Raw genomic sequence first — 22,036 nt, 5'->3', positions numbered from 1 at the left:
ATACATGCCCTAAGGGCATGTCTGTGTGTCACATTGCACAGGTGTGCATGCACAGATGTGCATGCACACCTGAATTCGGTATTTTACCACCCAATAGGATTGGGTGGTAAAATACCGACTCTGAAGGGCCTGTGGCACTCTTTGGAGTGTCACCTACATATGAATTTACAGAATCGGTATATTTACCGATTCGGTAAAATACCGAAGTGGTCAATTTACCGAATCGGTAAATATACCGATTCTGTAAATTCAGACCCACCTACATCTCAAAAGCCAAATACCGGTCGGTAACGGCCGAAATCGGCCGTTACCGACCGGTATTTCTATACCTACATATGGCCCCAAGTGCTTTGTTTAGTATCATCATTTTGGATTACAGAGCAAGCTGCTTTTTAATTCACAAAGGTTGACTTGTGGACCATTAGCTTATAGCTACAGAGGATGTATTTCAAGGAGTAGTCTTCATTTTCTTTTGAGAATTCCATTTTCCCTTGAACAAGTTTACATGCTTACATTTCTGAAAATATTACAAAGCAAGTAGAAGTAATAACATTTGAAAAACATTTTCCCCTGTCACGTAATCCCTTCAGCTATGCCATTTCCAATTTTTAGTCTGATTCCTTTCACTTTCCATCCATGAAACAGATTTAATCCGGCACTTGTTTGAAGTGAATCTCAGATTGTTCCCTGGGTGGGAATGGGCTGAAGAATTGTTTGGGGACAGTTACAAAGTAACACATTTGGAGGCACACAAATACTTTGCAGAGCAACAAAGCCCTGTGAAGATCACTATCCACACACACAAAAATGTTTGCTCACATTCAATAGTCATCTTTTTCCAAGTGTACATATATACTTGTTCACATTAGCCTCTGTGCTTTTTTGTGATGGATCGTTCGATGGATGATGCATGTTCTATGGACCAGGCTGTATAGAACCGTCATTGTGACGTATAAGTGCATGCATTTCCAAGGTACAACACAATATAGTTTTTTTTGTTACTCAAGCTCATACATTTTACTAATACACAGCATAATGTTATACATGCTTTCTGTTAAAGGAATAAGTGATAACACTAATTCACATTTATGTGGTACTTTTAATGATGGCTAAATTAACATGAACTGTTTCAATACAATATTATGTTACTCTGTGATAGAAGAAGCACACTTGTCTAAAATGCACCAAAATGTGTCCTCATTGTGTTGGATAAAAACACACAGTTGTGACACACATCTTGATACGGTCCTCATTGTGATGGATAAAAACACTAACCTCTGTAATAGGCAGCATATTATTTCCTGTGGCAGATAAAGGCACACAACATTAGCCCTTGGGATTTTTTGTGATGGTGATAAATTCATGTCCTATGGACCAGGCCTGCATAGAGCAGTCAGTGTGATGGAAAAATGCATTCATTTCCAAGATAAAATACAATATAGTTTTCTGAGTTACCTAAGATCATACACATGACAACTAAACAGCATATTGTTAAAGCATCTTTCTGTTAAAGGAATATGCAAAAACTATAAATCACATTAATGTGGTATTTTTAATGATAGCTACATTATCATGAACTTGCTCAATGCAACATGATATTTCTCTGTGATAGAAGCACACATGCCTAAAATGCCCCAAAATATGGTCCTCATTGCATTGGATAAAAACATACAATTGTGACACACATCTTGATAAGGTCCTCATTGTGATGGATAAAAACACCAACCTCTCTAATAGGCAGCATATTTCCTCTGGCAGATAAAGGCACTCAAACCTGTGTCACACAATTTAATATGGTCCTCGGTTTAACCCTTAAAGTGCACATAGGAGCATAATCTCAATATCTCAACACAATTCTGTAACATGCGTCATGATGTGCCCTTTTTTGCAATACATAAAAGCTCACATGCTATACACATGGTCCCATGAATATTCGCCTCCCACGATGTAGTCCTCATTCTGATGCATAAAAACATGCATGTGATTTTTTTTCTTTCAGAGTGCAGTGTAATAGCACACAGAGTTAAAACATGCAGTGTGATGCTGTTATAAGTTTGACGGACTACTAATCATAAACAATTCATATTTACTGACACCAGAGGGGACCAGTCTCTCACTGGAACGCAGTCTTAATGAGGAACAGGTCTATTTCTATGAAGTATCTTAAGGCAGCCTTATGATGGTATGCAAGTACATTACAAATTCTCTGAAATGAATTAGAAATGAAGAGGTAAATCATCAGGCAGTTTTAGTGCACTGCATGATATTGCCCTCTTGGTGATGGTTAAAGCATGCACATCTTTGTAAAACAGTGCATGAGATTGTCCTCTGTTATACATAGCTACTGTCTCATATTACTAACAGACATCATGATGTGCTACGTAATGTGATGTATCAAGGGAAACAATCTTGTAACACTTAAAGGCATCTAGTGAACATTGTACTTAATAAACCCACATTAATTTGTAATATACAATGTAATATAATCCGATATGTGATGGAAAGAAGTTCATTCTTGGTAACAGTAGTTTAGAAAATAGCACAACTCTGCAACAGGCGTAGTGGTGTCGTCCTCGCAGTGCTAGAAAAAAGCTCAGATATGTAACACACAATATCATACGGTCCTCGTTGCGATGGATAAAAACAAACAATTGTGATGCACACGAACACTTGATTCAAAGTATAATAGTAGCTCACTTATATAACACCCCAAAACACCTGTAACATTCCAAGCTATGGTCATTGTGCAGGGTATGAGCAATCCACTGGAAAGATTGTGATTATGACCCTGCTGCGATTCATGTAGACAAACAGCTTCATACCCTTTAATCATTGGCTCAATTCACAACACCAAGTGCTTCGTTTATTATCATCATTTTGGGATACAGAGCAAGCTGCTTTTTAATTCACAAAGGTTGTCTTGTGGACTGTTAGCTTATAGCTAAGGAGGATGTATTTCAAGGAGTACCCTTCATTTTCTTTTGAGAATTCCATTTTCCTTTGAACACGTTTACATGCTTACATTTCTGGAAATATTACAAAGCAAGTAGAAGTAATAACATTTGAAAAACATTTTCCCCTGTCAAGTAATCCCTTCACCTATGCCATCTTCAATTTTTAGTCTGATTCCTTTCACTTCCCATCCTGGAAACACATTTAATCCGGCACTTGTCAGAAGTGAATCTCAGATTGTTCCCTGGGTGGGAATGGGTTCAAGAATTGTTTGTGGACAGTTACTAAGTAACACATTTGGAGGCACACAAATACTATACAGAGCAACAAAGCCCTGTGAAGATCACTATCCACACACAAAAAATGTTTGCTCACATTCAATAGTCATCTTTTTCCAAGAGTACATATGTACTTGTTCACATTAGCCTCTGTGCTTTTTTGTGATGGATCGTTCGATGGATGATGCATGTTCTATGGACCAGGCTGTATAGAACCGTCATTGTGACGTATAAGTGCATGCATTTCCAAGGTACAATACAATATAGTTTTTTTTGTTACTCAAGCTCATACATTTTACTAATACACAGCATAATGTTATACATGCTTTCTGTTAAAGGAACAAGTGATAACACTAATTCACATTTATGTGGTACTTTTAATGATGGCTAAATTAACATGAACTGTTTCAATACAATATTATGTTACTCTGTGATAGAAGAAGCACACTTGTCTAATATGCACCAAAATGTGTCCTCATTGTGTTGGATAAAAACACACAGTTGTGACACACATCTTGATACGGTCCTCATTGTGATGGATAAAAACACTAACCTCTGTAATAGGCAGCATATTATTTCCTGTGGCAGATAAAGGCACACAACATTAGCCCTTGGGATTTTTTGTGATGGTGATAAATTCATGTCCTATGGACCAGGCCTGCATAGAGCAGTCAGTGTGATGGAAAAATGCATTCATTTCCAAGATAAAATACAATATAGTTTTCTGAGTTACCTAAGATCATACACATGACAACTAAACAGCATATTGTTAAAGCATCTTTCTGTTAAAGGAATATGCAAAAACTATAAATCACATTAATGTGGTATTTTTAATGATAGCTACATTATCATGAACTTGCTCAATGCAACATGATATTTCTCTGTGATAGAAGCACACATGCCTAAAATGCCCCAAAATATGGTCCTCATTGCATTGGACAAAAACATACAATTGTGACACACATCTTGATAAGGTCCTCATTGTGATGGATAAAAACACCAACCTCTCTAATAGGCAGCATATTTCCTCTGGCAGATAAAGGCACTCAAACCTGTCTCACACAATTTAATATGGTCCTCGGTTTAACCCTTAAAGTGCACATAGGAGCATAATCTCAATATCTCAACACAATTCTGTAACATGCGTCATGATGTGCCCTTTTTTGCAATACATAAAAGCTCACATGCTATACACATGGTCCCATGAATATTCGCCTCCCACGATGTAGTCCTCATTCTGATGCATAAAAACATGCATGTGATTTTTTTTCTTTCAGAGTGCAGTGTAATTGCACACAGAGTTAAAACATGCAGTGTGATGCTGTTATGAGTTTGACGGACTACTAGTCATAAACAATTCATATTTACTGACACCAGAGGGGACCAGTCTCTCACTGGAATGCAGTCTTAATGAGGAACAGGTCTGTTTCTATGAAGTATCTTAAGGCAGCCTTATGATGGTATGCAAGTACATCACAAATTCTCTGCAATGAATTAGAAATGAAGAGGTAAACCATCAGGCAGTTTTAGTGCACTGCATGATATTGCCCTCTTGGTGATGGTTAAAGCATGCACATCTTTGTAAAACAGTGCATGAGATTGTCCTCTGTTATACATAGCTACTGTCTCATATTACTAACAGACATCATGATGTGCAACGTAATGTGATGTATCAAGGGAAACAATCTTGTAACACTTAAAGGCATCTAGTGAACATTGTACTTAATAAACCCACATTATTTTGTAATATACAATGTAATATAATCCGATATGTGATGGAAAGAAGTTCATTCTTGGTAACAGTAGTTTAGAAAATAGCACAACTCTGCAACAGGCGTAGTGGTGTCGTCCTCGCAGTGCTAGGAAAAAGCTCAGATATGTAACACACAATATCATACGGTCCTCGTTGCGATGGATAAAAACAAACAATTGTGATGCACACGAACACTTGATTCAAAGTATAATAGTAGCTCACTTATATAACACCCCAAAACACCTGTAACATTCCAAGCTATGGTCATTGTGCAGGGTATGAGCAATCCACTGGAAAGATTGTGATTGTGACCCTGCTGCGATTCATGTAGACAAACAGCTTCATACCCTTTAATCATTGGCTCAATTCACAACACCAAGTGCTTCGTTTATTATCATCATTTTGGGATACAGAGCAAGCTGCTTTTTAATTCACAAAGGTTGTCTTGTGGACTGTTAGCTTATAGCTAAGGAGGATGTATTTCAAGGAGTACCCTTCATTTTCTTTTGAGAATTCCATTTTCCTTTGAACACGTTTACATGCTTACATTTCTGGAAATATTACAAAGCAAGTAGAAGTAATAACAATCGAAAAACATTTTCCCCTGTCAAGTAATCCCTTCACCTATGCCATCTTCAATTTTTAGTCTGATTCCTTTCACTTCCCATCCTGGAAACAGATTTAATCCGGCACTTGTCAGTAGTGAATCTCAGATTGTTCCCTGGGTGGGAATGGGTTCAAGAACTGTTTGTGGCCAGTTACTAAGTAACACATTTGGAGGCACACAAATACTATACAGAGCAACGAAGCCCTGTGAAGATCACTATCCACACACAAAAAATGTTTGCTCACATTCAATAGTCATCTTTTTCCAAGAGTACATATGTACTTGTTCACATTAGCCTCTGTGCTTTTTTGTGATGGATCGTTCGATGGATGATGCATGTCCTATGGACCAGGCTGTATAGAACCGTCATTGTGTCGTATAAGTGCATGCATTTCCAAGGTACAATACAATATAGTTTTTTTTGTTACTCAAGCTCATACATTTTACTAATACACAGCATAATGTTATACATGCTTTCTGTTAAAGGAATAAGTGATAACACTAATTCACATTAATGTGGTACTTTTAATGATGGCTAAATTAACATGAACTTTTTCAATACAATATTATGTTACTCTGTGATAGAAGAAGCACACTTGTCTAAAATGCACCAAAATGTGTCCTCATTGTGTTGGACAAAAACACACAGTTGTGACACACATCTTGATACGGTCCTCATTGTGATGGATAAAAACACTAACCTCTGTAATAGGCAGCATATTATTTCATGTGGCAGATAAAGGCACACAACATTAGCCCTTGGGATTTGTTGTGATGGTGATAAATTCCTTTCCTACGGACCAGGCCTGCATAGAGCAGTCAGTGTGATGGAAAAATGCATTCATTTCCAAGATAAAATACAATATAGTTTTCTGAGTTACCTAAGATCATACACATGACAACTAAACAGCATATTGTTAAAGCATCTTACTGTTAAAGGAGCTTTCTGTTAAAGGAATATGCGAAAACTATAAATCACATTAATGTGGTATTTTTAATGATAGCTGCATTATCATGAACTTGCTCAATGCAACATGATATTTCTCTGTGATAGAAACACACTTGTCTAAAATGCCCCAAAATATGGTCCTCATTGTGTTGTATAAAAACATACAATTGTGACACACATCTTGATATGGTCCTCATTGTGATGGATAAAAACACCAACCTCTCCAATAGGCAGCATATTTCCTCTGGCAGACAAATGCACACAAACCTGTCTCACACAATGTAATATGATTCTCAGTTTAACCTATAAAGTGCACATAGGAGCATAAGCCCCATATATATAGGAGCAGTTGCAAAGCATAAATGAACACAATGTTGTGACACACAATATGAAGTTGTTTTTAGTGTCCTGAACAGATGTTCATATGATTGATACACTTATAAAGTTGTGGCAGAATCTATAATATGTTAAAAATCTCAACACAATTCTGTAACACGCGCCATGATGTGCCCTTTTTTGCATTACATAAAAGCTTACATGCTATACACATGGTCACATGAATTGCCTACCACAATGTAGTCGTCGTTCTGATCGATGAAAACACTGTTGTGTTTTTGTTTTAGAGTGCAGTATAATAGCACACCGAGTTAAAACATGCAGTGTGATGCTGTAATGAGTTTGATGGACTACAGTTCTTAAACAATTCATATTTATTGACACCATGGAGGACCAGTCTCTCACTGGAATACAGTCTTAATGAGGAACAGGTCTGTTTCTATGAAGTATCTTAAGACAGCCTTATGATGCTAGGCAAGCACATCACAAATTCTCTGCAAAGATTTACAAATGAAGAGGTAAATCAACATGCAGTTTTAGTGCACTGCATGATATTGCCCCACTGGTGATGGTTAAGCATGCACATCTTTGTAAAACACTGTATGAGATTGTCTATTGTTATACATAGATATTGTGTCATATTACTAACAGACAGCATGATGTGCTTCTTAATGTGATGTATCAAGGCAAACAATCGTGTAACACTTCAAGGCATCTAGTGATCATTGCACTTAATAAACCCGAATTAATTTGTAACATACAATGTAGTATAATTCTATTTGTCATGGAAATAAGTTCATTCCTGGTAACAATAGCTTAGATAATAGCACAACTGTGCAACAGACCTAGTGGGGTGGTCCTCACAGTGATATACAAAAGCTCAGATGTATAACACACATCATATGGTCCTCGTTGTGATGGATAAAAACAAACAATTGTGATGCACACCAAGACTCGATTTAAAGTATAATAGTAGCTCACTTATATAACACCCCAAAACACCTGTAACACTCCAAGCTATGGTCATTGTGCAGGGTATGAGCAAACCACTGGAAAGATTGTGATTGTGACCCTGCTGTGATTCATATAGACAAACACCATTATACCCCTTTATCATTTACTGGAGAAGCGTGGCTCAATGGTTAGAGCGGCAGACCCTGATGCAGAGGTCTGGCCCAGGACCAGGGTTCAATTTCCCCGGACCTGATAATTCTCGCCTCGGTGCCTAGTCTAATCATGGGTCCCACTCTGTGACTCTGGGCAATAGCTTGCTTAATCTCCACAACAGCCCCAGCAGCGCTTGGATGCCTGGCTTCACCTTGGGGGTGCCCAGGAGTGGACATTTCACAGGAAAGCCAGGATGGGTTCCACAGCGGTATGAATACAGAGCTACGAGGCCTCTGGGTAGAAGTGCGCTATTTAAATACTATACATTTACATTTACATTTACTCAATTCACTACACCAAGTGCTACATTTATTATAATTTTGGATTACATGAGCAAGCTGCTTTTTAATTCACAAAGGTTGTCTTGGGGACAGTTAGCATACAGCTACAGAGGATGTATTTCAAGGGGTAGTCTTCATTTTCTTTTGAGAATTCCATTTTCCCTTGAACAAGTTTGCATGCTTAGATTTTGGGAAATATTCTGAAGCAAGTAGAAGTAATAACATTTTAAAAACATTTTCCCCTATGGAATAATCCCTTCATCTATGCTATTTCCAATTTTTTGTCTGATTGCTTCCACTTCCAACCCTGTAAACAGATTTAATCTGGCACGTGTTAGAAGTGAATCTCAGATTGTTCCCTGGGTTGGAATGGGCTGAAGAAATGTTTGTGTACAGTTACAAAGTAGCACATTTGCAGGCACACAAATACTTTGCAGAACAACAAAGCCCTCTGAAAAATCACTAACGCCACACACAGAAGTATTTACTCACATTCACTAGTCATCTCTTTGCAAGTGTAAATGTATACCTGTGCACATTAGCACCTGTGCTTTTTTATGATGGTCGATTGGCTGGATGATGCATGTCCTAGGGACCAGGCCTGTATAGAGCCCTAATTGCGATGGATGAGTGCACACATTTCCAAGATACAATACAATATAGATTCTTTTAGTTACTTAAGATCATACACATTACTAATACACAGCATAATGTCATAGGAGCTTTCTGTTAAAGGAATATGTGATAACACTAATTCACATTAATGTCGTACTTTTAATGATGGCTAAATTAACATGAACTTGTTCAATTCAACATGATGTGACTGTGTGATAGAAGAAACCCACTTGTCTAAACTGCACCAAAATGTGTCCTCATTGTGTTGGATAAAAACACAGTTGTTATACATATCTTGATACAGTCCTCATTGTGATGGATAAAAACGCTTTACTAATACCCAACATAATGTTAAAGAAGCTTACTGTTAATGGAATGTGCAATAAAACTAAATCGCATTAATGTAGTACTTCTAATGAAGCTACATTAACATGAACGTGTTCAATGCAACATGATGTGACTCTGTGTTAGCAGAAGCACGCATGTCTAAAATGAACCCAAGTGTGGTCCTCATTGTGTTGGATAAAAACACACAATTGTGACACACATCTTGATACAGTCTTCATTGTGATAGATAAAAACGCCAACCTCTGTAATAGGCACCACAATATTAATTGTGGCAGATAAAGGTACACAACCCTGTCTCACACAATTTAACATGGTCCTCAGTTTGACCTATAAGTGCACATAGGAGCATAAGCCACCTTTATATAGGAGTAATTGTAAAGCATAAAAGAGCACCTTCTTGTGATACACAAAATATGAAATGGTTTTCTGTGTCCATAAGAAAGGTTCATATGCTTGATACACATGTAAAGTTGCGGCAGTGTCTATTACATGTTAGAAACACAAAAGAAAACTGTAACATGTGCTTTGCTATGCTCCTTTTTGCAATGTATAAAACCTCACAATTTACACACATGGTCATCTGAATTGCATACCACAATGTAGTCCTCATTTTGATGGATAAAAACACGCAAGAGTTTTTTTTTTTGATCAGAGTGTGGTGTAATATCACAGAGAGTTAAAACATGCACTGTGATCTCGTTATGAGTTTGATGGACTAAAAGTCTTAAACAAATCATATTTATTGACACCAGATGGGACCAATCTCACATGAATACAGTTGTAATGAGGAATTGGTCTATTTCTATTAAGAATCCTATGGTAGCCTTGTTATTGTATGCCAGCACATCACAAAGTCTCTGCGATTAATTACAAATGAAGAAATAAACCAACATGCAGTTGTAGTGCACTGCATGATATTGCCCTCCTTGTAATATTTAAAACATGCACATCCATGTAAAACTATATGAAATTGCCTTCTATGATAAATAGACAATCTCTCATGTTGTAACAGATAGCATGATGTGCTCCTTAATGTGATGTATCAAAGCAAGGGATCTTGAAATCTGTCATGGCATCTAGCGCTCATTGCACTTGATAAACACAAATTAATTTGTTACATACAATGAGATATATTCCTATTTGTTATGGAAAGAAGTTAATTCTTGGTAACAGTACTTTAGGTACTAGCACAATTTCGCAACAGACCTAGTCGTGTGGTCATCACAGTGATAGGAAAAAGCTCAGTTGTGTAACACACAACATCATGCGGTCCTCATTGTGATGGATAAAATCAAACTGCTGTGATGCACAACATGACTTGATCCAAAGTATGATAATAGTAGCTCACATATATAACATACCAACACATCTGTAACACTCAAAGCTATGGTCATTTTAGAGGGCAGGAGCAAACCACTGGCAAGATTATGATTGTGACCCTGCTGGTTCTTTTTTTTTTTTAAGGTTTCCAAAGAAAGTTTTATTCGGCTGACGCGTTTCAACCAAACTGGTCTTTCTCAAAGCCAATACATACGTGGTGATTATACCCTATCACCTATAAACACCAAGCTCACATATGAGTAAACATAGTGAAAAGACTTTGTTGGACCTTGTACGATGCCCAGAACCTTTGGAAGAAGGCCTGATATAAATAGGTCTAGGCAACGTAAATAAATTAACACAAGTGCATGATTTACCTTATGCTTTCACATGATCACAATATATAGGGTCATCAAAAATATATATAAATATTTATCTTAATAACAGATAAACATTTAAGTTCTACTAAGTTTCTAAACTTGTATAATTAATGGAAAGCACATACTCGACACGGGTACATTGAGAAACGCCACCCGAAAATAACAAATCCAATGCCTGTCATCCCAGCACACCATGCGCAGCCGCCACGCCGCCCCGCAACCATGACCCTGCTGTGATTCATGATGCTTTTTCAATAAAGGATTTAATAGCGCACAATGTTGCAATATGAAATGTGATATAATCATTTTAATGGACTAAACTATCAAAAACAACTCCTGCTTATCAGCACCTAAGGGGAACTATCTCTGTCAGGAGTGCACTCAGAATCGGGTACAGTCCTACCTCTATCAAGCATCTTAAGGCAGCCTTATGAAATTTTTGTGCAGTGAAATGCCGGCGGTGGGGAACGCGAGTCTTTCAATGAAGGGCTCAGCTCCTTCAATTATAAGTTCCCGATCGAGGTCCTCCTCTGCTGCCTCGTCTCTCCCTGGTATGCCAACAATGCGGAAGTCCTTGAAATACTTGTGTTCCCCACCGCCGGCATTACACTGCACAAAAATGTCAATGCATCACGGGTTCTGCCAGAAATCATACGCTTCACATGGGATGTACATCGTACATGAGGAGAAGAACCATGTGAGGCCCCCATGAGAACCATTCACAAAGCTACCGCTTGAAAGCCATTAACAAGTCCCCCTGTCATCATCTAATTATTTTGAAGCGTGAATATCATATTGAAGCACCAGCAACCGCCGCGGTCGTTTCTGGACACAAGAGAAAAAGGACCACACCCCTTGAGTTCATAAGGCATCATCACCCGTGAGAATTCCCTCACCTCAAATGTGAATGACCAGGTCCTGGTCCTGAGGAGAACCCTGAAATCAAATAGGGTTCTGAAATGTGTCGACCCCACCCAGCCAGCAATAATCACCACCAATCAACCGACCCATACCGAGTACAAACAGGACATTTAGGCCTGGTGTAACTGTTTAACTGCGTCGCTGGTTATGGCAGGTGTATGTAGTGAAACATAACTGAATTGTACCGCCATTGTTCTTTATGTTAAAATAAGGACTGGTCTATTGTTTTGTCATGTTTGGCCATTTCCTAAGTATTTGTTATATGTCCAAAGTACTGTTACCATTGTGTTGTTGATATATGTTTGTACTAATTGTTCTTCTTTAAGACATGAAAGAAATATCCATCTTGTTTGTTCCACAAATAAATGAACAAATAACAAGTGTAATGAAAACAATATAACTACTTGAGAATCTAAGGTGGTTATTTATGAATGTATTTATTCCAAAATGTACGTCCAGACCTTTTTCTTGTTTCCAACTTTCTAAAAAGTGGCATTTTTAAAATTGAGGATTGAAATATGAATTTACCATTCAAGATGGTTTTAAATTACTCTGATACCATTCATGACTTTCCTACCTGCTCCCAATCAAAAATTAACACTTATTAAATGTAATAAGGTACCCAATGGTATGCTATGAAAGAGGCAGGCCTTGCAACAGTGACTACCAGGACATGTCAGATTAAAAACTACATGTCCAACTTTTTAAAGTAAACTGCACCTTGCCCTATGTGCTTTTGAGGGCCTACCCTTTAGGTGACTTATATGTACTCAACAGATTGGTTTATGCTTGGTAAAAGGTTTATTTTGACATGTGGAAATGGCAGTTTACAATTGCACCCACAAGCTGCAGTGGCAGACCAGGGACAGGTTAAAAAAAGTCTACTTAAGTGGGTGGCTCAAAAAGTGCTGTAGGGACACTAATAGCATTTAATTTACAGGCTGTGGGTGTACATGCAATATCACTTTACTAGGTACTTGCAAATAAATTAAACGTGACAATGGGGTCTGTAGCCCAATTTTATCATGTTTTAGGGAATGGGAACAAGCACTTTAGCACTGGTTAGCAGTCCTAAGGGCAACAAAAGCAAATTCATAAATATAGTGGGGGTGAAGGCAATAAGCTTTGGGGATGATCACCCTAAGGCTGACTGGTCTAACAAGCATTGACTTGTAACACACTCCATAATATTTTTCTCCTGGTGATGTTTAAAGCATGCACAACCCTGCAATACACACAGGACTCGACAAATCCACTCGCCCGCTCGCATTTGCGAGTGAGAATGGATGAGGACGAGCTATTTTTAGGTCCTACTCGCCCTTTCTGGCGAGTAGGAAATCAAACTAACTTTTGTCCTATGTCTTTGAAAACAGAGCAAAAGTGACAAGATAACACGATTTGAAGGCATTTTTATTGCTCACAAAGGGATTGAGCAATAAAGATGCCTTTAAATCTTGTTATCTTGTCACTTTTGCTCCGTTTTCAGAGACGGAGGTCAAGTGGGTTGCAGTCAGGTCGAGGGGATTTTCCATGGCACCAGACCTTCAGGACTAGTACCATTTTTCGGATTTGTCGAGCCCTGACAGTATGAAAATGTCCTCTGTGATGAATAGGCACACGCTCATATTACTAACAAACACCTTGATGTGGCCCTCAATGTGATGTATCAAAGAACAAAATCTTGTAGCATGCCATATTATCTGTTTCTCAGTGTGAATGGTAAAACCACATGCAATTGTAATATACTAGTGATATAGTCCTTATTGAATAGAAAAGAAATTCATGCTTGATAGCAGTAGCATTGATAACAGCACAAATTTGCATCAGACCTAATGGTGAGGTAATTGTTATGAGAATAGGGTCAGATGTTTAACACACAATATCATATGGTCCTTGTTGTGATGGATAACAGATCACACTTTTTTGACACACACTAAGATATGATCCATATGATGGCAATAGAAGCACAGACATATCAGGCACCTAAACATGTGTAAAACTCATAGCTACTGAAAGACAAACACCTATGTATCCCCATTTTAAAGATCAAAATAGGTTCAGCTCTACTCTTGCCTTCCAGGTCTTATCTGAGCGACCTCAAGTTCTTATGTTGAAGTTGACGTTTAACCAGATTTTCACAATTTATGGACAGAATTTACTTACAAATTGTCAAATGCCATAATTAGAGTTGGACGAATGGAATACACCTTCACAAACGAGATGGAGATCCCGTCTGCAGTTTTACAAGTGCTACAATGCTTAATCCGGGCCCTACATTTTTTACTACTTTAAGAAAATAGCACATGTGGCTGGAAACTGAAAAGCAGCTCTTCACTTCGCAAATGTTCAAAATACCAACTGAATTGAGGATGCAGAACTACACAAATTCAAAGGGAAACACAGTGAAAAGATGGATATTTAGCAGTTAGGAACTATTTTTTAAAGGTATTGTCTAAATAATACACTATTTTAAATCCAGTATGGTCAGTTAAATATTCGCTGGATGAAATAAGAAAGCAGTGTTTGCTAAATGCATATGTATTCTGTAATAAATTGTCAGTCACATACGAAAGGGATCCAAATAAAGACTGTTTTTTTGACAAATATATACTGTACCAAATAGGAAGACACTATATGTAAAATATAATCTGGTCCTCATAAACAGACTTGTAAAAAAACACACACCGGTCCTCGTAAAGCTGTTTGCTGTATTTATGTAGTGTGTAAAAATGGTCTTCATAACTCTTGGATACGGGACATGTGCGGTCCTCATAAGGGGGTTATGTCAGAAAGTCTCAAAACTATTCCCATAATCGTTTTTTGAAAATCTGATATAACTTTCATACTGTCATTAAAGTATAAACATAAAATGTATGATCATTTTGATTCTCTGATGATCAGAAAGGGTGGCCCTCATAATGTAGGTTTTTTTCACTGGTCTTCATAGAGTGATATAAACATGTAGGGGTGTGTGCGCGTGTGTGTGTGTTTGTGTGTGTGTGTGCATGTTTGTGAAAGAATTAGCACTAAATAGCACGTGTGTGTGTTGGTCCTGCCAGGATGTGAACTGATGGCCTTTATTACATAACTGAAGATGTCAGCAGCGAGCGTTTAAAACACAGAAAAATCTTGCTGTGAATGTGTGTGTGTTTTCCTGGTCGTGGTGTGCGAGGCTTCCTTTCAAGTAGGGTGGGGGAGCAGGGGAGCCAGTAAGTGGGAGGGAATAGCTCTCAGCATTGCTGGGTGGGTGGGGGAGCAGCAGCCTGTGGTGTGAGAGACAAATGTTGGGGTGAGGAGGAGGGAGGGGGAGAGAGTGCGCTGCAGAGGAAGAGGCTGAAGGTGGGAGGGCGGGGGAGATAGCGAAAGGGTGAGAGAAGAGGCATGGGGGCGGGGGGAGAGAATTCCTTTGAAGTGTGAAGCGGGTCTGATGCGATAATGGAGGCAGCTCGGGGAGCAAACAGCAAGCGCGTGCACGGGCACATGCACTCGGCGTATTCCGCCTGGTTCAGCTTTCCTGTTTCCACCTCTATATGTCTCGACGTCTGCAATGAGGTTGAGACCTAAAAAGGGGGATAGTAAGAAAGAAGAGGGGAAACTAACTCTGCGATGGGACTTATATTCAAAACACAACGATTATGTCAGATAGAAAATATTAGTAATCATCACATCAAGGAGGTTTGGAAATGTCTTCATTGCGGGGATTATGCAAGTGTAGGGCTCGAGCAGATAGATTTAGGAAATTAGTAATAAGTAGCCACAATATGTCACGTTTAATAGCGAGTGTGATTGGGTAAACATAAGCTCTATCTAGTCTATGATTGTAACAAATGCCATACCACCACGCTTGAAATAAAAAATTTGAAGTGTTTTTCCATGATTTAGTAATTTGCTGAAATGCTACAGCTATAAGTAAATCAATAATGCAGACATTAGTATCTTGGGAGGTCCACACCTCTGAGACTCTGCCTCAAAAAGAAAAAGGAATACATGTATGAAAAATAGTATTAATTTGTTGCCAGACTTTGAGCCAAAAAGTGTGAATAAATGGACATGTAAACAGCATATGCTTAAGATCTGCAGACAAAGCAAGAGCTCTGGCGCTACTAGACAGGAAGGTGGGAGACTGGTCTAGTGCTTAAGGTACCTGACTGTTAATCTGTAGCATATTGCTGTTTCTCAGTGAAACTGCAGCCTTTCATGTAAGCAACCCCCCCCTCCCCAAATAAGGGTGTTGAATGTACGAGAGGTGCCCATGATCACAGACGTTCGGTCGAGTGGGGGAAGCCGAGATTTGCGCTCTGGTCGCCCCTTCGAGTGCTTCGGCTTGGCAAGCACATCGCAACTCTCATGTGTAGCCCCGGAGGGTCAAGGATGCCTAGTGAACCAGCGTGCACCACTTCGGTGCGAAGGTAAAGGTTAGAGCAGCCGACCTTTCAGCTAAGAAAACAGGTCCGAGCCTGAAGTCCTGTGATAAAAAAAAAAAATGAACATTCCCTTGTGCAATATAACTGGCGCTCACGTAAAGCGCCACATAGAAATGAAAAACGAGTCTCTCTCTGGGCAGCGCTTGGCGCATTCTAAAATAACATTCTGATTCAAAAGTTTACGAATAAACTGGAATTATGATTTTGTGTCGGAAAGTGAAGGCCCCAGAATGGAAAATGTTCTGCTCGCTGGGGTATAATGGAGATTGCCTTATCAGTTTGCTTTGTCTCCCTGAGTGATGACTGGTTTAAATGTTTAAATCGCCGTAGAGCTACGGGTAGAGGCACTACACCAGCTCCACCCACCCTTACTGCCTACTTGAATAATAATGTTTGGAAGGTTCCTAGAGGGAGTCTGTTTTGCGTAATGAAACTTCTAAAAGCTGATTGGTTTTTATTTTTGCAACTTTATTAGCACATTCACTTAATACCGTTCTAAGGGCTTGATTCTCTGCTGTTAAAAAGCTATAAGAAGTGCTGCTTTGGGAATGTGTGTCGATGATTTTACTTTTTTCCTTAGAAGCTGACTCTATGTCAGAGTGCCCACTGTTCCAATACCTAGAATATTTTGGAGGTGTTTAGCCTTAAGTTATCCTCTCAGTGATTTATTTGCTTGACTAACCATTTACAATTTACCTTATGTAATTATTTTTAATTTTAAATACACCTTTAATTAATTTAATTTAACAAATATTGTCCTGAATGAATTGTTATGTATGGATTCACTTAGTGGGTGTTCAGGAGTGCCTAGGGTTCTCGTCTTTTGGACTTTCGTATGGCCCCAATCCGTCCAATCGACTATTTAAATGCTAAAAACACTAATAAAGAGGAAAAAAGGAACTAAGGTAGCCATAAAAGGCAGTGAATGATGAGAATCGGCCAATCCAAAGCACACTGTAATTATTGGTGCTGTCCACACTTAGGGGGTCATTAGGATGACGGCCTGACTTTGTCCGCCCGCCATCCTGTCGGTATGCAGGACCGCCCGCCATAAGGGCGGGGGTCCCGGGGGTGGTATTAGGATGTGCCCGCCACAGTGGCGGGCACATCCTGCATGTTAAACATTGTGGCGGGCAGTGCTCTCAGCACCGCCCGCCACAATGCTTAAAAAGCACTTTTACATTTATGCAAATGCAGGGGGGTACCACAGGTACCCCCCCATGTGCACCCCCCTACTCTCCTTCAATCTGGGGGCCCGCAGGGGGCCCCCAGAGTGAAGTCCGCCTGCTTTTCCGTGGCGGCATTGCCGCCACGGAAAGGCATTGAAAAATGCCCATGATAATATGGCTGGCGGTGTCTGCTAGACACCGCCACCATATTATTCCTTTTCCACCCTGGCCGCAAGGCGACCGGGGCGGAAAAGCGGCGGATGGTCTTTCCGTCCGCCGAGGTCCCCCCGCCATACTAATATGGCGGGGGGAAACGAGAGTGGATGGCGGGCGGATTGCCCCCGCCAGGCTGGCGGTGGCCAACGCCAGCCTGGCGGGGGCAATCCGCCCGCCATCATAATGGGCTCCTTAGGGTCTGATTGAGGGCTACTCTACTAGTAACGTGACGGACATGCTATCTGATGTTGTTCCTATGGGCCTGGAGGCCCATAGGAATGAATGTCAATTACCGAATCGGTAAATACCGATTCGGTAAAAGGGGGAAAACATTGAAGGGTGGCAGGGAGTCACTTTGACACCCTGTTGCACCCCTCAATTGTGTATGGGTGCACATGTTGCAGACATACATGCCCTAAGGGCATGTATGTCTGCAATATGGCACTGAAGCAATTTGCATTAAATTGCTTTTTGGGGTGTTTTCGGTATTTACCACCAACTTGTAGTTGGTGGTAAATAACGAATCCTAACATGGGATAAGCACTCATTTAAGTGCTCCCTACATTAGGAATTCGGTAATTTACCGAATCGGTATTTAAGAAATCGGTAATTTACCGATTCCTTAAAATTACCGATTCAGTAAATTACCGAATCTTTAATTTCGCCCCTACATCAGAAAAGCCTATTACCGGTCAGTAATGGCCGAAATTCGTTAATTTCGGCTGTTACCGACCGGTAATAGCCTTCCTACATCTGGCCCCATATTCCTTCTCTTAGACAGTCACTGTTGCTTGGAAGCTTTAGTCATCGAGACTGTGCTCTTCAAACTCTCCTCTCTAAGACATGTCTTTGTAAATGTTGTGGGCAGAGAAGGTCTTCAATGCAAAATAAAAGAAGAGACACATGCACACCAGAACTGCTCATAACCGAGGTTTATTTAGTCGTAAGACATAACAAAATAACATACAGGAAACCAAACCCTAATCATTGACCTCCTTTGCCTATTGTAGTAAAGCAAAACCAACAATGAATACCGAATTATTACATTAGTACTCTTTACCTATCTTCACTGTAGTAGTAGGATGTTTACAAATCGGTGATTTGTGTTCATTGACTAGATTTAAAATAAGACCCACACAGACCCACTTCATATGCCAGCTTAGGATGCAGTATAATGAAAGTAAATATTAAAAAGTAAACAGAAAAGGAAATTCAGTGTTGGCAGTAGACCTGCACACAAATATATCTGAATTAATGTATACTGCTGCACAATAATGATGCAAATGAAGCCTGCACCCTCCATTCACCCATTGAAACCTTGAACATAAACATGTATTTTGGGATTATATGTTCAGATTCATTTAGTACATGTGTTTACCATTACAACCATAAACATTTGAAATAAGTGAATGTGTTTTTTAGCTTTTTAATGTCTGGCCATGCAGTGTTTTAGAACCAAATAGTGACTGCTCTGGTAAATTAGCCACTGCCAATGCTTCAAGGTGTACACCATTGTCAGACATCTGCACTGTCCCATTAGTTATGAAAGCGTGGCACAATTCAGTGGGTCAATACTTATCATAAAAGTGGCCCTACAAATGTCTACAGGTGCAGCAATGACAGCCAGCGGTGAATGATTTAGTTTGATTTCTACAGGAGTCCAAACTGAGATATTTGGATTACAGATACCTAACTTGCTATTCACAATGTGGTAATCTCCTGTGTTCTGGAGAAAATAGGTATTGCTGCAGCTTGACACCCAATGGGAAGATAACAGTTTGCCATTTGCAAGAAGCAGACAACAACAAAAAACAGGAGCTGGTGTAGTACTCAACCTCAATGGCCAGGCTTGGTGCAGCAGTGCTGGAAGCATTGTTGTCTGCAGACAGACACTAATAAACCATTGACAGGAAGTGACCTGTCTCAATAGGACATTCCCTACAGATATAAAAGGAGCAGCAGACCTAAACATTGCCAATCACACTACAGCTTTTGTTGTAGTTATGCAGGCTACACTCACTCCTTGGTCTCCTTGATGCCTCTGTGACATCCTGGGGTCTGTCAGATAATGGATCTGGTTCTGCGCTTTGGGGAAACATGATGAGCACTAAGTAGGAATAACTGCAAGTATCAAGTGCAAATATGGCATTGGTTGTGATTAAGGTGTGGTTTTATAATTCGTCATTCCACTAAAGGAGGCACACCTTTGATGGCTTGGAATGAGGGTTGGGTGCATAACAACTGTCTCCTGCCTAAGGGTGATTTTTGAAGAGCAAACCAATGGCAAGGCATGTGCGCTAAGGAGAACGCTCCATCCTTCTGTTCACCATCAAGCTGATCAAGTGCTCTGATATCTGAAGCCCCAGGAAACCCTTAGGGTGGCAGTAGCGCTATACAAGCATAGATACAATACAATACAATACAATATAGTGTGGATCCCATTGAGATTAACCTATGGGGATGCTCTGCACATCAATGTAGGTTTCTGTGCCAGATTTACATCGGTATGTTCCAATTTCGGTCCGAGTTGTACCGCCCTGGACGATTTTCAGCTCCACTGGCACTACAATTGTGACCTCCCTGGACATGAAATGAACAGTCACATTTGACCGTGGTGGAGCCTTCACTTTCGTTTCCAACTTTGAATTTTTCCTCGTGGTGGATGAGTCAGTCTGCCCTTTCGTCACGGTGAAGGTGTTGGACAACTCTGTATTAATATCGACTACTCCTTTCAAGGTAAATGAGGCACCCACCGTGAGTGTTGTCGCATTGCTGAATTCAAAGCTATGGGAGACACATTTTTCAAACTCTCTGGAAGTGGAAGCAGTGAACTCCTGCTCTATGTTTGTTTGATTTTTGTAATAAAACGGCTCTATCTCATAGTTCCTTTCATTCTCTACCCTTTTCTGGTCCCACAGAATCGTGGCTGTCACAGACGACTTTCCAGCGCGCAGAGGATACACATGGGAGACTTGATCATTGAAACCAATAGAACCGTAATTTGCCAAATATTCACCAGCCCTGGCTACAATGCACCTTCCACCTCTATTTATATGCTCGTACAGAGCCCAAGCTCCACTCTGGACTCTGTGGGAGGATATATTATCATGCATGATTCCAAACGCGAGATTGGACTCCGCAGTCAGCACTAGCGCCTTACCCCCTCCATTGATATGCTCATAGACTGTGATCATTGGATTGCTCAGGTCCTCAGTGATCAGCCTCAGAGAAGATACTGCGTCATTCATGGTACTCCCTGGGTGTTCTCCCTCCTCTAGGACTACGCATTGTCCCCCATAGTGAATATGCTGGTAAAGGACCCAGGGCTGGCCGACAATCTTCACAGATGAGATGCAGTCATTGAAGTTTTCATATGCCAGATTTGGAACATCTGAAGTAAATGTCTTAGAGAGTCCTCGGAAGTTGCTGTGTTCATAGACAGTAATTGTGTTCATGGTCGTAAGCTTCAGAATCTCAAACGAGTTCTCTTATTTGACCCTGTAATTAGAAACAAAAGAAACAGTGGAGAAACATCAAGTAGGGTTTCGCGCAAATTCACAGCAGTGATTCATCTACACTCAAAGATCAGCTTTTATCACCAAAACTGTTACATTCTGATCCTGTGTTTGAAAATTAGCTTTCAAGACTAAGGGCCAGATGTAGGTAATTTTATTTTACCACTTCCTAAATACCGAATCATACCGATTCGGTATTTAAGAAGTGGTAAAATAGAGGGGGGAGATGTAGGTATTTCAGAATCGGTAAATACCGAATCGTTAAGATTCGGTATTTACCGATTCTGTAAATACCGATTCGGTAATGCCCATTGATTCCTACGGGCATTGAAGCCCATAGGAATCAATGGGCATTACCGAATTGGTATTTATAGATTCGGTAAATACCGATTCCAGCAAGGGTGCAGGGGGTGTCACTTTAACACCCTCTAGCACCCCAAATACAGGCATGTGTGCCATGTGGCACACAGACATGCCCTTAGGGCATGTCTGTGTGCCACATGGCACAGGTGTGCATGCACAGATGTGCATGCACACCTGAATTCGGCATTTTACCACCCAATTGGATTGGGTGGTAAAATACCGAATTCTGAAGGCCTGTAGCACTGTAAACAGTGCTACCTACATCTGGGTTTTACCGAATCGGTAAAATTACCGATTCGGTATTTTACAGATTCGGTAAATTTACCGTTTCGGTAAATTTACCGAATCTGTAAAATAATGGCCCCTACATCTCGAAAACGAATTACCGGTCGGTAACGGCCGAAATCGGCCGTTACCGACCGGTAATTGGTGACCTACATCT

General features: G+C 40.0%; 1 pseudogene across 2 annotated transcripts in view; it reads right to left on the bottom strand.

Annotated features, from left to right (window-relative positions):
• Positions 1–18,633: 18,633 nt before the first annotated feature.
• LOC144768059 (epidermal differentiation-specific protein pseudogene) overlaps positions 18,634–22,036 on the bottom strand; it is a 265,150-nt pseudogene continuing 261,747 nt past the window's right edge. For both annotated transcript variants that reach the window (XR_013598455.1, XR_013598456.1), the window contains one exon: positions 18,634–21,214. The product of XR_013598455.1 is annotated as an epidermal differentiation-specific protein pseudogene, transcript variant X1 (transcript). The remainder of the gene's footprint in view (positions 21,215–22,036) is intronic.

Source organism: Lissotriton helveticus, chromosome 7 (assembly GCF_964261635.1).
Source record: "Lissotriton helveticus chromosome 7, aLisHel1.1, whole genome shotgun sequence".
NCBI classification, from domain to species: Eukaryota; Metazoa; Chordata; class Amphibia; order Caudata; family Salamandridae; genus Lissotriton; species Lissotriton helveticus.
This window is presented reverse-complemented; position numbering and strand designations above follow the sequence as displayed.